Raw genomic sequence first — 17,404 nt, 5'->3', positions numbered from 1 at the left:
TCTCTAAGTACTGCTGCATGTTTTCTTTGGTTGTTCCTGTTTTTTTATCATGGAAAAGATTTTTGTCTTGGTTTTCGCCAGATCAGCATCCATTTGTTGTGTGAGTGAGGTAACCAGACGGACTGATATAGCTGTGTTAATGTGCACGTGTGTGTGTGTGTGTGTGTGTGTGTGTGTGTGTGTGTGTGTAAATGTGTGCGTGCGTGTGTGTGTAAGCTTGTGTGTGAGTGTGTAAATGCAATACATTTTTTTTTCTGCTACGAGAAAGACGGAATGATGATGGTCTTAGTGACGTGGGACATAGGGAGGGATGGAGGGAGAGAGGGAGGGAGAGAGAGAAAATGGAAGGATAATTTGGATGGGTGGATAGATCTGGAGGGGGGGGGGGGGGTGCGTGTGAAAAAGAGTGAGAAAGAGACATAGCGATTAGAGAATCACATACACACACATACACAAACGCACATACACACACACACACACACCAGAATGTGACCTTGGCCTGAGTTCGAGGACATGTGGCTTGTCTTTAAAACAAGAAACAGAGGGTGGGTGGGGATGACGGGGGGCTGGGGCATTGTGGAGGGTTAGACACGTGAGAGAGAGAGAGAGAGAGAGAGAGAGAGAGAGAGAGAGGAGAGAGAGAGAGAGAGAGAGAGAGAGAGAGAGAGAGAAAGCAACCCAAACTGCAGGAGACTGGCGAAGCAAGTGCTGTCGACGACTATTTAATTATCGTGGAGTGTCAGTGTCTTGTACCAAGTTAAATCCCCTCTCTCTCAACCAAATGGGCAATAGAACAGTCGGCGCTGGGATGGTTCCCAAAGGCCAACTAGCCCCCCCCAGGGCTGCAGCACTGAGAACCTTGCTTCCTAGTTTGAGAGCCATGGTCCTTCACACAGCAGTGGAAAAACCATTGATCAAACATCAGTCACTGCTGATGGCTTCAGCACTTACTTCATGGGTGACAGGCAGCCAGCTGACAGCGCCCGCGAAAGCGAGCGTGTGTGTGTGTGTGTGTGTGTGTGTGTGTGTGAGTGTGTGTGTGCGCGCGCGCGCGCGTTTGTGTGTGTGTGTGCGCGCGCGCTTGTGTGTGTGTGTGTATATATATATATATATATATATATATATATATATATATATGTGTGTGTGTGTGTGTGTGTGTGTGTGTGTGTGTGTGTGTGTGTGTGTGTGTGACTGAGATAACGCTGAGCTTACAGGCAGGGTGTGTCAGTAACCGTTGGGCTTCTCCATCTTACGATAGTATTACTTCTGTTCACCAAAGATTATTACATCATTCAAAGCAGACAAAAGGTAGTCCTTCAAAGTAGTAATCAAACTTCAGATTAATCTACACTGACAACATTTCCCCAGTGTTCAGCTAGTCGAGGGGTTAAAAGCCCTGTACATCTCCGGAACACACAACAGTCCACTGTCATCAACCAACAAATCTGTCCGTTTCGTTAGGAAGTTGTTCTCTTCCAACAGATGCCGCCATCGGCGACACACACACACACACACACACATACACACACACATGTATACACAGCAGAAACACACACACACACACACACACACACACACACACACACACACGCATACACAGCAGAAACACACACACACACAGGCAGACAGACAGACAGAGGCACACACACACACACGACGCATACTGGCCCCACACAAACAAGAAAAGGACCTGACTTGTGCTGGGTCTCTCACAAACTAATGCTGTCCCACCCAGCTGTTTGCTCTGCCTTCTGGTCATGAAACATTGAGGAACTAATCCTCCTGTACACGGGCTCTTTCTCTTCTCCCTCTTCTCCCTCTAACACACACACACACACACACACACACACACACACACACACACACACCTGTCGTCCACGTTTGATTTAGGAATTCTCCATAAGATCTCCAGTCATGTCGTTTCTGATCTCCGTCACAACACCCCCCACCCTCCACACCCCTTTCCATCCCCCAACTCTCTCCATCCCCCCCCCCCCCACACCCCCGCCCCCTCTCTTTCTCCATCTCTTTTTCTCCCTCCCCTCCACCCCTCCTCTCTCTCTCTTTCTTTCTCACCTGTCCAAACACTTCAAAAACAGAGTGGCGCTTTGAACCCCACCTACCCCCCACTCCTCGCCTCCCCCCCCCCCCCCCCCCCCCATCATCATTTCCGGTGTGCCCCAAATCACACAAGTCTCCACACATCAATGTCCGCACAACTCTCACAGGCACCCTCTACTCTCCCTTCCTGCCTCACCCCCACCCCCCTCTCCACCGTCCGCTCAAGTCCCTTTCCCTCCTCACCCTCCCTCGCTCTGTGCGGAGAACGAGAGAGAGAGAGAGGAGAGAAGAAAGAGACAGAGAGAGAGAGGGGAGAGAAGAAAGAGAGAGAGACAGAGAAGAGAAGAAAGAGAGAAAGAAGAGAGAGAGGAGAGAGAGAGAGGGGAGAGAAGAAAGAAAGACAGAAGAGAGAGGAGAGAGAGAGAGGAGAGAAGAAAGAAAGATAGAAGAGAGAGAGAGAGAGAGAGAGAAGAAAGAGAGAGACAGAGAGACAGACACAAACACACACACAAACAACACACACACACACACACAGACACTAGCACGTACAAACACACACATCATGTTCACAGTCTCACTCACACACACACACACGCACAAACACACACGCCATTACACCCACCATCACCACCACCACACACACACACACATGCATACATTTAGACAAACACACACACACACACACACACTGCACAAACACGCGTTCCCACATCAATACACACACACACACACAACACACGTTCCCACATCAATACACACACACACACGTTCCCACATCAACACACACACGCACGCACACACACACACGTTCCCACATCAACACACACACGTTCCCACATCAATACGCAGGGAAGAGACAACAGTAAGTTTGAGGGATGAGGTGAAGTTGGGACACGACGATCGTTCAGGACGACTGATCGATTTTGTCTGAGAGAGAGTGGGGGTGGGGGTAGGGGTGGGGGTGGGGAGTGAGAGATAGAGAGAGAGAGGGTGGGGGGTGAGAGGGAGAGAGGTGCTGGGGAGGGAGAGAGAGGGGGAAGAGAGAGAGAGAGAGAGAGAGAGTCAGCCTGGAAGGACTTTAACTGGTAGCTGAAAAGCAGAGGAATCCGTTTCCTTTACGTATTTGAGTGCGAGTTTGTGTGAGTGTGTGTGTGTGTGTGTTTGTCTAAATGTATGTCTGTATACATGTGTGTGTGTGTGTGTGTGTGTGTGTGTGTGTGTGTGTGTTTTGGTGGTGGTGATGGTGGGTGTTACTGTGAGCCAAAGCGTTGTGAATAAGTCGAGTCCGGACAGCAGCCTTTGAATCTCTCTTGACTGGCACAGACTGTGTGTGACTGTCGGCTTTACCCCCTGTATCTTCCTTCCTCTCTTTTATCACCTTCTAGTACTTTACCCCCTGTATCTTCCTTCCTCTCTTTTATCACCTTCTAGTACTTTACACCCTGTATCTTCCTTCCTCTCTTTTATCACCTTCTAGTACTTTACCCCCTGTATCTTCCTTCCTCTCTTTTATCACCTTCTAGTACTTTGACCTCCTGTATCTTCCTTCCTCTCTTTTATCACCTTCTAGTACTTTACCCCCTGTATCTTCCTTCCTCTCTTTTATCACCTTCTAGTACTTTACCCCGTGTATCTTCCTTCCTCTCTTTTATCACCTTCTAGTACTTTACCCCCTGTATCTTCCTTCCTCTCTTTTATCACCTTCTAGTACTTTACCCCGTGTATCTTCCTTCCTCTCTTTTATCACTTTCTAGTACTTTACACCCTGTATCTTCCTTCCTCTCTTTTATCACTTTCTAGTACTTTACACCCTGTATCTTCCTTCCTCTCTTTTATCACCTTCTAGTACTTTACCCCGTGTATCTTCCTTCCTCTCTTTTATCACCTTCGAGTACTTTACCCCCTGTATCTTCCTTCCTCTCTTTTATCACCTTCTAGTACTTTACCCCGTGTATCTTCCTTCCTCTCTTTTATCACCTTCTAGTACTTTACCCCGTGTATCTTCCTTCCTCTCTTTTATCACCTTCTAGTACTTTACACCCTGTATCTTCCTTCCTCTCTTTTATCACCTTCTAGTACTTTAACCTCCTGTATCTTCCTTCCTCTCTTTTATCACCTTCTAGTACTTTACCCCGTGTATCTTCCTTGTATCTTTCTTCCTCTCTTTTATCACCTTCTAGTACTTTACCCCCTGTATCTTCCTTCCTCTCTTTTATCACCTTCTAGTACTTTAACCTCCTGTATCTTCCTTCCTCTCTTTTATCACCTTCTAGTACTTTACCCCGTGTATCTTCCTTCCTCTCTTTTATCACCTTCTAGTACTTTAACCTCCTGTATCTTCCTTCCTCTCTTTTATCACCTTCTAGTACTTTGACCTCCTGCAATGGTGGTGGCATTTCGGGGGTAAAACTTGTGTCGTTGTTTCGTTCAGTTAACAATACAGGCAGTCATAAAACGTCATTCAATAATATTATACTTACTTCTCGTCCAGTGGCCCGATCCGAAAGTCTTTGTTTTTTTGTTTTTTTCTTTTCATGAAGACTCATTCCTGTTTTTTCTTTCTTCTTCCAACGATAGTTCACAAAGAATTCATATCTTTTTAACCCTCCTCTCCCTCATCCCTCCCCCTGTTTCATAAAGTCGTCACTTTTTCCCAGATAGTTCTCATACTGTTATCACCTTTCTTCTTCTTCTTCTTCTTCTTCTTATCATTGTTTCTTAATTTGTGCTCACTCCTCCTCCTCCTCCCGCCTCCCCACTACCCTCTGTACCAAACTGTTGGTCAACTGGCACAGGAGAGAAAGACAGACAGAGACAGACAGACAGAGAGGAACAGACACTGGTCTTCCTGTCTGCATTATTCAGCCTGGGCGGACCATCCACGTGCATACAGCACCTTGCCGTGTTGTGGATAAGGGGATTATAGGGGAGTGGGGAAGGGGACGTGGGGGAGGCGGGGGGGGGGGGGGGAGGAGTGTAGTTGATTAACCAAACCAGGAAGACCTTACCCTCCCCCCCACCCCCCTCCTCTTCTCCCACCATGTCGTCCTCTCCTCACCCTCTCTCTCTCCGCCCCCCCACCCCCACCCCATCCCACCCGCCATCATCAGCCTCTTTCTTCTTTCCCAGCCTGTGCTTTATTCATGGCCCTGTCAGCCTGCCTCCCTCCCGCCATCATCAGCCTCTTTCTCCTTTCCCAGCCTGTGCTTTATTCATGGCCCTGTCAGCCTGCCTCCCTCCCGCCATCATCAGCCTCTTTCTCCTTTCCCAGCCTGTGCTTTATTCAGGGCCCTGTCAGCCTCCCTCCCTCCCGCCATCATCAGCCTCTTTCTCCTTTCCCAGCCTGTGCTTTATTCATGGCCCTGTCAGCCTGCCCCCCCTCCCTCCCCCCCACCACCATCAGCCTTTCTCCTTTCCCAGCCTGTGCTTTATTCATGGCCCTGTCACCCCCCCCCCCACCCCCCCACCTCCCCACCAGCTATCATCAGCCTCTTTCTCCTTTCCCAGCCTGTGCTTTATTCAGGGCTCTGTCACCCCCACCCCCACACCCGCCATCATCAGCCTCTTTCTCCTTTCCCAGCCTGTGCTTTATTCATGGCCCTGTCAGCCTGCCCCCCCTCCCTCCCCCCCACCACCATCAGCCTCTTTCTCCTTTCCCAGCCTGTGCTTTATTCATGGCCCTGTCAGCCTGCCCCCCCTCCCTCCCCCCCCACCACCATCAGCCTCTTTCTCCTTTCCCAGCCTGTGCGTTATTCATGGCCCTGTCACCCCCCCCCCCCCCCCACCTCCCCACCAGCTATCATCAGCCTCTTTCTCCTTTCCCAGCCTGTGCTTTATTCAGGGCTCTGTCACCTCCCCCCTCCCTCCCTCCCTCTGGCCACCCTGCAGCCCTGCTTCTTCTTCTTGTGTTGTCTTCTCACCTTGTGTCCATCATAAAGGAGGGACTGTCTCTGTATCTTATACATACATACATACATACATATACATACATATATTATTATATACATACATACATACCCGGCAGAAACACCATACAACAGAGGGAAACAAAAAGAATGAACCTGAGGTGGAAAGAGAAAACAACAGAGAGAGAGAGAGAGAGAGAGAGAGACAGAAGAAGAAGAAGATGATGATGATGATGAAGGAGAAGAAGATGAAGGAGAAGGAGAAGAAATGGAGAGAGATATATATATAGAGAGAGAAGAAAAAGAAGAATAGAGAGAAAGAGAGAGAGAAGAAGAAGAAATGGAGAGAGAGAGAGAAGAATAGAGAGAAAGAGAGAGAGAGAGAGAAGAAGAAGAATAGAGAGAAAGAAAGAGAGAGAGAGAAGAAGAAGAATAGAGAGAAAGAGAGAGAGAAGAAGAAGAAGGAGAAGAAGAAAAAGAAGAAAGAGGTCATATTGATCTAACTGATGGACGTGTGAGACCACATCCCTTCCAGTGCCCCTCCCCAGGCTCTCATCGCTGTTTCCATTACACCAGCTTTACAAAAAACTTTAACAACCTTCATCACTCACTCGTGTAATCCTCCTCCACCCCTCCTCTCTCCCTCTCCCCTCTCTCTCTTCCCCTCCCTATCTCTCCCTCCCTGTGTGTGTGTGTGTGTGTGTGTGTGTGTGTGTGTGTGTGTGTGTGTGTGTGTGTGTGCTTGAGAGAGAGAGAGAGAGAGAGAGAAAGAGAGAGAGAGAGAGAGTGTGTGTGTGTGTGTGTGTGCATGCGTGAAGAAATGGGACTGAATCTTCGATCAGTCTTCTTTTTTTTTTCTTTTCTTTTTTTTTTTGGCAAGGGGGCTGTGACGCCTTTTCCAAGACGACTTCAGCACAGTACGTGGAATGCCATGCTAGACATGTCCCATCCTGTTCCCTGGTCTTCCTTCTGTTCTCTTGATACATGTGACTTCAGCACAGTACGTGGAATGCCATGCTAGACATGTCCCATCCTGTTCCCTGGTCTTCCTTCTGTTCTCTTGATACATGTGACTTCAGCACACTACATGGAATGCCATGCTAGACATGTCCCATCCTGTTCCCTGGTCTTCTGTTCTCTTGATACATGTGACTTCAGCACACTACATGGAATGCCATGCTAGACATGTCCCATCCTGTACCCTGGTCTTCTGTTCTCTTGATACATGTGACTTCAGCACAGTACGTGGGATGCCATGCTAGACATGTCCCATCCTGTTCCCTGGTCTTCCTTCTGTTCTCTTGATACATGTGACGTCAGCACAGTACGTGGAATGCCATGCTAGACATGTCCCATCCTGTTCCCTGGTCTTCCTTCTGTTCTCTTGATACATGTGACTTCAGCACAGTACGTGGAATGCCATGCTAGACATGTCCCATCCTGTACCCTGGTCTTCTGTTCTCTTGATACATGTGACTTCAGCACAGTACGTGGGATGCCATGCTAGACATGTCCCATCCTGTTCCCTGGTCTTCCTTCTGTTCTCTTGATACATGTGACTTCAGCACAGTACGTGGAATGCCATGCTAGACATGTCCCATCCTGTACCCTGGTCTTCTGTTCTCTTGATACATGTGACTTCAGCACAGTACGTGGAATGCCATGCTAGACATGTCCCATCCTGTTCCCTGGTCTTCCTTCTGTTCTCTTGATACATGTGACGTCAGCACAGTATGTGGAATGCCATGCTAGACATGTCCCATCCTGTTCCCTGGTCTTCTGTTATCTTGATACATGTGACTTCAGCACAGTACATGGAATGCCATGCTAGACATGTCCCATCCTGTTCCCTGGCCTTCTGTTCTCTTGATACATGTGACTTCAGCACAGTACGTGGGATGCCATGCTAGACATGTCCCATCCTGTACCCTGGGTTTCTGTTCTCTTGATACATGTGGGTGTGTGTGAGTGTGGAGGGGTTGGAGTGCTGGGGGGTGAGGGGGGGGAGCTGGTAGAGAAAGGACGGGGCTAGAGGGGGGTGGGAAAGGGACAGCTCAACATCAGATAAGCTCCGTTATAGAGGACAGCTACAGCACACAGAGAGAGAGAGGGGGGGAGAGTGAGAGAGACAGAGGGGGAGAGAGAGTGAGAGAAGAGAGAGGGGGGAGAGAGAGGGGGAGGGGGAGAGAGTGAGAGAGGGAGAGAGAGAGGGGAGCGAGAGAGGGGGGAGAGAAAGGGGGGGAGGGGGAGAGAGAGAGGGGGGAGAGAAAGGGGGGAGGGGGAGAGAGTGAGAGAGAGAGGGGAGAGAGAGAGAGGGAGGGAGAGAGAGAGGGGGGGAGAGAGGGAGAGAGAGAGACGGGCGGGGGGAGAGAGAGAGAGAGGGGGAGAGAGAGAGAGAGAGGGCGGCAGATATAAAAACAAATCGATACGTTTCTCTCAAGACGCGGTGAACACCACCACCACCACCACTCTCCTCCTGCCCGAAGTGAATGTCACTGTGCCCGGGGAAGGGTCTCAGTGAAATATTACGTGTGTGTATTTTCAATAAGAAGAGAGCGTGCGCGAGACAGAGAGAGAGGGGGGGGGGAGGAGAAAGTACAGAGAGAGAAAGAGTGAGGGACAGAGAGAGAGAGAGAGAGAGAGGAACAGACAGAGGAAAACAGACACAGAGAGAGGGGGATAGAGAGAGAAAGACAGAGGGGGGGGGGGGGGCACGAAGAGGGACACAGAGAGAGAGAGAGAGGGGGGGGAGAGACAGAGACAGAGAGAAATAAAGAGAGACAAAGAGAGAGATAAGACATGAACAGAGACACAGAGAGAGATAAAGAGAGGCAAAGAATGAGAGAGACAGACAGATCTATACAAAAAGAGAGACAGAGACAGAGACAAAGAGAGACAGAGAGACAAAAAGAGAAAGACATAGACAGAGAGAGAGAGAGCGCTTTGAAACACGCTGTCCAGCAAACTCCTGACGAAGAGCAGAACGCCTGCCACAGCAACAGCACAACCAAGCCGCGCAACTACTATACTATACCCCCGATAGAAAAGACTTCTTACTTCCTGAGTTCACTTCCAGCTTTATCAGCCCACACGGACTGCTCAAACAGAAGGAAAGAGGGAAGGAGAAGGAGGAGGAGGAGGAGAGAGAGAGAGAGAGAGAGAGAGAGAGAGAGAGAGAGAGGAGGGCCCGATAAGTATTCCCCGCTCGTGCAGGCCCAAAATAGATGTGTGGTGATGATGATGAGAGCTCTGCACTTTATCACCCTCCTTGTCTCCATCTCAAACCTTTCACCCCCAGCAGTACTGACTGACTCACTGTGTCACACTTATATACAAAAAGGGGCTTTCTCTCATGCACATTATCATGCTTGTCATCCTCTGTGTGTGTGTGTGTGTGTGTGTGTGTGTGTGTGTGTGCGCAAGCGCGTGCGTGTGTGTGTGTGCATGTGTGTGTTTGTGAGTGTGTAAGTGTCCGCCTACGCAATGATATACTGATCACACTGCGTGATTAATTATTACGTAAGATCTTTTTGTCAATGGTCCACTTCTTGGCTATCAATTAATGGACCGGAGACCTAACAAATAAACCTTTCTATCTCATGCAGATGGGAAAAAAAAGCCCATTAATTAAAAAAAAACAACTAAATTTGTTTTTAAAAAACAGAAAAAAGCAACTGTACCCGTTGACTGGTAAAAAGCAGTGGCAGATAAAACGGAAAATGGTATCTAAATATGACAGTGGCTTAGTCCGGGTCTTCACAACATACACACTGAAGCCAACTCTGTCTGTCTGTCTCACCCTCTCTCTGTCTCTGTATCTCTCTCTCTCTCTCTCTGAGCTAAAACCCAGCCTATAAACCTGTAACGTGTGTGAGGAAGTGAGGAAAAAGGGTTGAAATATCGGTCATCCTATGGGGTGGAGTTTCAGTCCAGATTCATCGTTATCATCACCACCTGCTGACGACTTGTAGCAGTAGAGCGGCTGGGAGGAGGAGGTGGGGGTGAGGGTTGGGGGGGGGGGTTAGGGGGTGGAGGGTGGAGGGTTGGCGGTGTGAACGGGGTCGGAAGGAAAGTGGAAGAAGAGGCTGGAAAGAAACTACACCCACTACTAACATAACAATCCTACTCGCCATCCTTGGAATGTAATGAGGCCAGTCGTCGGGGGTGGGGGTGGATGGGGGGGGGGGGGGGGGGGGCACACACACACACACACAAACACACGCACGGTACTAAATACCCCACTTTGTCACGCACGCACACGCACACACTCACACACACACACGACACTAAATACCCACTTAATCAACCTGAGACTGGCGAACTGTCTACTGTTAGAGAGATAAGGGTGACAGGGGTAATTGTCTGTCCACTGAGAGAGGAGGGGGGGGGGGGTGAGAGTTCAAGGTAAATGAGGTGGGTCAAAAGACCTCAAGGAATTCAGTGGAGTGTTGGGCTAGTATTGTGGAAACGCGTCCGCCTTATCTGGGAAGCGTGAGAGTGTGAGCGCACTGGTTCGAATCCCGCAATCGCCAGTCAGTCAGTATTTTCTCCCCCTCTCCTGACTGGACCTTGAGTGGTGGTCTGGACGCTAGTCATTCGGACGAGACGATAAACCCGAGGACCAGTCTGCAGCATGCATTCAGCGCATATATATATATAAAAAAAAAAGAACCCATGGCAACCGAAGGATTGTTCGTGGCAAAATTCTATCGAAAAATCCACTTCGATCCGAAAACAAACAAAATTGCAGACAGCAAAAAAAGTACCAAAACAAAAAACAAAAAAGAAGAAAAAAAAGGTGCCGCTTTCAAATTGTATGTGTGTGTGTGCGGGGGGGGGGGGGGGGAGGTGCTCTCAGTGTGTGTGAGTGGAGGAGGGGGGGGGGGCGAAGGCAGTGGAGAGGGGGGAGGATGGGGAAACATGTCAGTTTGTTCAGCGGCAAACCAGTCAGCAAGGATTGAAAGAAAGGCCGGTTCACATTCTGAACATTCCAGAACGATCAGGGTCAGGATGGGGATTGGTTGGGGGGGGGGGGGGGGGATGAAGGGGAGGGGTGTGTGTGAGGGGAGAGGGGTGGGGGCAGAGGGCCATGGGAGGTAATCGCTGTCCTCTTTGTCCAACCTTCAAAGTGTACCAAGGACACATACCCAGTACCACAGGTAAGGTACACAGGTTTCAAAAAACAAAACAAAACAAAACAAAAAACAAACAAAAAAACCAAAAACCCCAGCAACTGACATTTCATTTCCTTCCCTGCATCAGCCGAGTCCACCTTCTGACACCACGAAACATGTTAACAAGGACGTGAAACTAATAACGGATCAAACGCGCGCGTGTGTGGATGCATGTGCATGTGCATCGTCATGCGTTAATGTGCGTGAGTCTGTCGCGCATACATGCATACACGCATGTATCATGGATACATGCATGCATGCATCTATGTCTGTATGATTGTGTGCGCGCGCGATCGCGCTGTGTGCGTGTCCCTGTATGTGTGTGGGATCATGAGCCTGCACGTCACATGACCACCAACCAGTCAGCTGTCCTCAATGTGACCAGCACAACACAAGCCGTGGCCTGCTCTCTTCCCCTGGCACTGACCTTGAACCGTTTCTCAAACCGACGGACTGGCAACTGCGGCTCGGTTGCTTGTCCAACAGGTCATTCTATCGGTAGTAAGTCTGTCTGTCTGTCCTCTCTGTATGTATGAATGAATGTCTGTCTGTCTGTCTGTCAGTCAGTAAGTAAATCCGTCTGTATGTATACATGTCAGTCAGCCAGTCTATAATCTTGTGTCTGTCACTCACTCTGTCTGTATGTCACCGAGTCAGTCAGTCAGTCTCTATGTCAGTCGGTCAGTCTGAATGTATGTAAACAGATATCAGCTTTTCAACGATACTGTCACGACGATCTGGGCTAGAACTTCATTAAAGTGGAAGGTGTCTTGTTCAAGTTACATCCTCACTCTCTCGGCCAAGAGGATTTTCAGGACAGTCGGCGTTGGGATGGTTCCCAAAGGCCGACTACCCTTCAAGGCTGCAGCGGCGCTAAGAGACAGTGCAACCTTGCCTCCCCGTTTAAAAGATTCATTGTCTTTCACAAAAGGCCGAGCTGTAAATGAATTCCCACTGCAGCGGATGAACCACTGATCACACAGCTCTGACCCTGCTGTTGGCCCAGCTCTCTAAGTTCAGGTCAATGTGGGAAATACACCGAGCGTTGAGCCACACACAGCCGTCTATCCAACAGCCACAGCCAGGATGGAGGGATCAGTGCTGAGCCGGACTAAGACGGAGATCCCACCCCACCCCACCCCCAATCCAACAGCCACAGCCAGGATGGAGGGATGCTGAGCCGGACTAAGACGGAGATCCCCCCCCCCCCACCCCCCACCGCTCGTCCAACAGCCAGGATGGAGGGATGCTGAGCCGGACTAAAACGGAGATCCCCCCCACCCCCCACCCCCCCCCCCTCGTCCAACAGCCACAGCCAGGATGGAGAGATGCTGAGCCGGACTAAAACGGAGATCCCCCCCCCCCCCAACCCCCCCGTCCAACAGCCAGGATGGAGGGATACTGAGCCGGACTAAGACGGAGATCCCACCCCCACCCCCCGTCCAACAGCCACAGCCAGGATGGAGGGATGCTGAACCGGACTAAGACGGAGATCCACCCCCAACCCCCTTCCCCGAACCAACCCACCCAAGGAAACTGGAAAAAAAAAAAAAAAAAAAAAAAAAAAAACCACGGACAGGTCAACATCAAGCCGACAGCCACATCCCCCCCCCCTCTCCACACCGCGGCCCCTGACTCCGCCCCCCCCCCTCTCCCGAAAGTGGTTTACATTGTAGCGTTACAGTTACCTGATTTGAGGAGTTTGTATTATACCCCAAGTTTGGTTCAATATACTTACCATGTCAAACTGACGCAAACCAGGCCATCTGTTTGATCTTCTCGGTCAAATTTGTTCGCGGCAACTCAGTGATACGACATCTCGCCATTAGACCGCCGTCTGCTAGCCAAATGAAAACATCCATTCTCAATGGCCGCCATTTATCAGATAAGTGACATGATCGATTTGCTCTGTCTTTGCCAACCTTTCATGCATTAGAAATGCTATTTTCATACATGTTTGTTGCTTGTTGCGGCTTTCCGAGACGTTTTCGTCTCGGGATTCTTATATGTTAAATTCGATTTTTTTTTTTCTCCAACAACTGCTCTGTTCAGGTCTGGTGGAGAGACTTAAGCTGGAGAGATAGACTGGAAGAGAGAGACTGAAAGGAGGGAGGGGGTAGGGGGGTGGGGGTGGTGATGGGGAGACTGCACACAGATCTCAGACGTGATGGCTGCTGGGTCGGACAGGCAAGACGTGGATGGGGGTAGAGGGCTGAGGGGGTAGGGGGATGGGGGTGGGGAGGGGCTGGGGCTGGGGGTGGGGGGGAGAATGGCAAAAATTGCACCCTTGGTGTTGACAGTAAGTAGCCATGAAAGATAAGGACAGAGAGAGAGACAGAGAGAGAGAGAGGGGGGGGGGGCAGAGACAGAGAAAGAGAGGGAGAAAGTGGGAAAGTCGGAAAGAGAAACATACCTAGAAAGGGGGGTAGAGAAGGACAGAGGGAGGGAGGGAGAGAGAGAGAGAGAGAGAGAGAGAGAGAGAGAGAGAGAGAGAGATCGACAGACCGACCCGAGACGCCTGACAGACAGAAAGGGAGTGGGAGGGACAGACAGAGAGATCGAAGCTGCTCTGAGAGAGACAGAGAGAGACAGAGAAAGAAAGGGGGATAGTCAGGAAGAGATCGTTGCTACACTCACGCACGCTCGCACACGCGCGCGCGCACACACACACACACACACACACACACCCCAAGAGTAATTCTCCCAATCTGCTTCCGCTGTCAGAGAAAACGTGGGCTACAGACTGGACACAGGCACTGTACCAGCCGTGTGGTGTTAACGTTAGTCAGGCCTGAGCACCCAGACACACCCACGTGTCTTTCTCGCCAAATATATCAATAAAATACTTATATATTAAATCAAAATAAATAATGACTAGAACGAACCCAAACCAAATAAATCACCTCTCCTCATCACTTGTCATCATAAATGGACGAACGACCCAGTCAAACACACACCTCAATGGAATGAAGACCATCACTTCAAACTGACACCAAAAACAACAACAGCAGCAAGAACAACAACAACAACACAACAACAAAACCAAACACCACCTTTTCAACCCACGACCAGCAGTGAGTGACCAACCAGTACTGCCCCCACCACTGACGTCCATACACCACTGACCACCAACTCGTACGTGTGTTCTTCCTTCACACACTCACTCACTCACACAACACGTACTTTGCTTGTAGTCCAGACAGGCCGACACACAAACGCGTTTCCAACGTAACTCACTGGCTTCCAGTCTGAGAAAGGAAAGAAGAAGAAGAGAGAGAGAGAGAGAGAGAGAGAGAGAGAGAGAGAGAGAGAGAGAGAGAGAGAGAGCACAACAAGAAACTTCCCACTTTGGGTTTTTTTTTGTTTGTTTGTTTGTTGTTTTTTTGTGTTCAGTCACAGACCGAGTCACGTGGCACTGTGGTTGCCACCCAGTGCACCCCCATAGAAGCCGGCAACCAGCAAAGACATTATCGCAGCTTCAAACACTGTTGGTTTTTACACACACACACACACACACACACACACACACACACAGACCAAGACGCACACACAGACACAAACAAGCACGCGCGCACACACACACACACACTCTCTCTCTCCCTCTCTCTCTCACACACATAGACACTCACTCTCTCACTCTCTCTCACTCTTTCTCTCTCATACACACATGCCCAAACACACACACACACACTCATATACACTCACACAGACACACACACACACACACTTCACACGACACATCCATTGCTGCCCGAACAAAGAGACTGCAAGGAGTGTGGCTCACCTCATATCAGTGCATACCACAGGAGAACAGGAACTACGGAGATCTATCAGACAGAGTGAGAGAGAGAGAGAGAGAGAGAGAGAGAGAGAGAAGCACAACAGCTGTGTGAGGGGGAAAAAAAGCCATGTGATTCATCGTTCGTTATTGTCGTTTCCATCATTCTAAGCTCAGACCACACGTGCTTTCAAGTTATGTCCGGCCTTTCAACGCTCTCCAAACAGCTGATCAAGACTCTTGCAACAGAAAACCAAACATAATGGGGATGGTTTTGAGTGTGTGCACAGGGAACAAACAACCAACAACAACAAAAACCACGTCGATCAGCAAGTTCTGAGTAAAAACAACAAACAACAACAAACAAACAAACAAAAAACAAAAACAATAACCCCCCCCCCCCCCCGGCCCCCCTCCGAGGGAGCACCCACCTTTCTCTTGTTCACACAGACAAGCGTGGCTGAAAAAACCTCTTATTCACACAGGGACACAAACACAAGTGACTGTCACGTCTATATTCACACAGGGACACAAACACAGTGACTGTCACGTCTATATTCACACTGAGACACGAAGGCCCCCCCCCCCCCCTTTCCTCCACTACTTTGTCGCCCCATATGTCCCTGTGGTCAAACAGCAGGAAAAAGCGGTCAGCAGGCCAACAAGTCTATCCACGCTGCCCATTATAATCCGGCCAGGATTCAAACATGGCCAACCGGCCCTTGAGGTACGTGCTGAATTGGTCCGTCCCCCCCCCCCCTCCCCCCCATGTTATTACGAACTAGTTTCGTTCACACAGTCGCACGTACCTACGTGCACTGCCTTTTATTAATCAAGTCACTCCCCAATGTTGTCAAAACACACCACTACCAAACTTGACCCACTTTGCCCACAGCGTTTTTTGTTGGTTTTTTTTTTTCCCCCTACTTCACCACGCAGGTATACGGGTTGTTTGACACCACTGATCTGATCAGGATCACAGGCACATGACTGGGGTACACATTATTGTTTTTTTTCTCGCGACTGAGGTACGAATTATTATTTTTCTCTCACGACTGAAGTGCGAATTACTGTTTTTTTTTTCTCGCGACTGAGGTACGAATTATTATTTTTCTCTCACGACTGAAGTGCGAATTACTGTTTTTTTTCTTACGACTGAGGTACGAATCATTGTTTTTCTCTCATGACTGAGGTAAAATCATTGTTTTTCTCTCATGACTGAGGTAAAATCATTGTTTTTCTCTCACGACTGAGGTACGAATCATTGTTTTTCTCTCATGACTGAGGTACAAATCATTGTTTTTCTCTCATGACTGAGGTAAAATCATTGTTTTTCTCTCACGACTGAAGTGCGAATTATTGTTTTTCTCTCACGACTGCGGTAAAATCATTGTTTTTAGTGCAAATTATTGTTTTTTCTCACAATTGAACTACAAATAATTGTTTTTTCTCACGATTGAAGTAAGAATTAATAGATTTTGTCTGCTTCTTCTTGTTTAAAAAAAAAATTATCGCCACTAAGATATGAATAACTGTTTTTATCGCGACTGAGATACAAATTATTGTTGTTGTTTTTCCTGACGACTGAGATAGGAAATAGGAAATTATTGTCTGTCTCCAAGCTGACTCCAAGCAGGCAGCGGGTAGAAGAAACAAACTATGGCGGTCAGAACAGCTGAGAAGGAATTCCGCAAGCAACAACACGTTGACCTCCACGTCCGTCTGACGTTACATCACAGGCAAAACAAAGGAAAGGAGAGGGACATGGGATCAGTGTCTTCAATGTCCATGTTTCACGTTGTGTTTCACGGGAAACCTTCCTGAGTCCTGGGGGCATCACAGGTTGACCTTCACGATGTCTCGTTACATCACACACACACACACACAAGGGGAGTGTGGGGGAGAGGAGAAGGCGGTGGGATCAGTGTCTTCAATGTCCGTCCCGTTGTGTTTCACGGGAAACCTTCCCAAGTCCTGGGGGCATCACAGGTTGATCTTCACGTTGTCTCGTTACATCACACACACACACACACACATTGTCTCGTTACATCACACACACACGCGCGCGAGCGCGCGCGCGCGCACACACACACACACACACACACACACACAAGGGGGGTATGGGGGAGAGGAGAAGATGGTGGGATCAGCGTCTTCAATGTCCGTCCCGTTGTGTTTCACGGGGAAAACCTTCCCAAGTCCTGGGGACATCACAGGTTGACCTTCACGTTGTCTCGTTACATCACCCCCACCCCCCCAACCCTCACCCCCTCCACCCCCTCAGAAAAGGGAAGGTGAAGGCTGTGGGATCAGTGTCTCCAATGTCCGTCCCGTTGTGTTTCCACGGGAGACCTTCCCAAGCCCTGGGGACATCACGCCTTTTTCTTGTCTTGATCCCGTCACCCACAACTCGAGGTCAGGAGATTCACACCCACATTACACAGCTAGGTGGAAACTCGCTGGATCGTCGTCAATCATAGCTGTGC

General features: G+C 49.3%; 1 protein-coding gene across 1 annotated transcript in view; it reads right to left on the bottom strand.

Moving 5' to 3' along the window:
• The window catches only part of LOC143287612 (tripartite motif-containing protein 2-like), a 156,174-nt gene that overhangs the window by 21,702 nt on the left and 117,068 nt on the right, over positions 1-17,404 (bottom strand). The gene's annotated exons all lie outside the window — the stretch shown is intronic.

This window comes from Babylonia areolata, chromosome 11 (assembly GCF_041734735.1).
Source record: "Babylonia areolata isolate BAREFJ2019XMU chromosome 11, ASM4173473v1, whole genome shotgun sequence".
Taxonomy (NCBI): Eukaryota; Metazoa; Mollusca; class Gastropoda; order Neogastropoda; family Buccinidae; genus Babylonia; species Babylonia areolata.
The sequence above is the reverse complement of the archived record's forward strand: the minus strand, read 5'-3'. Positions and strand labels throughout refer to the sequence as shown.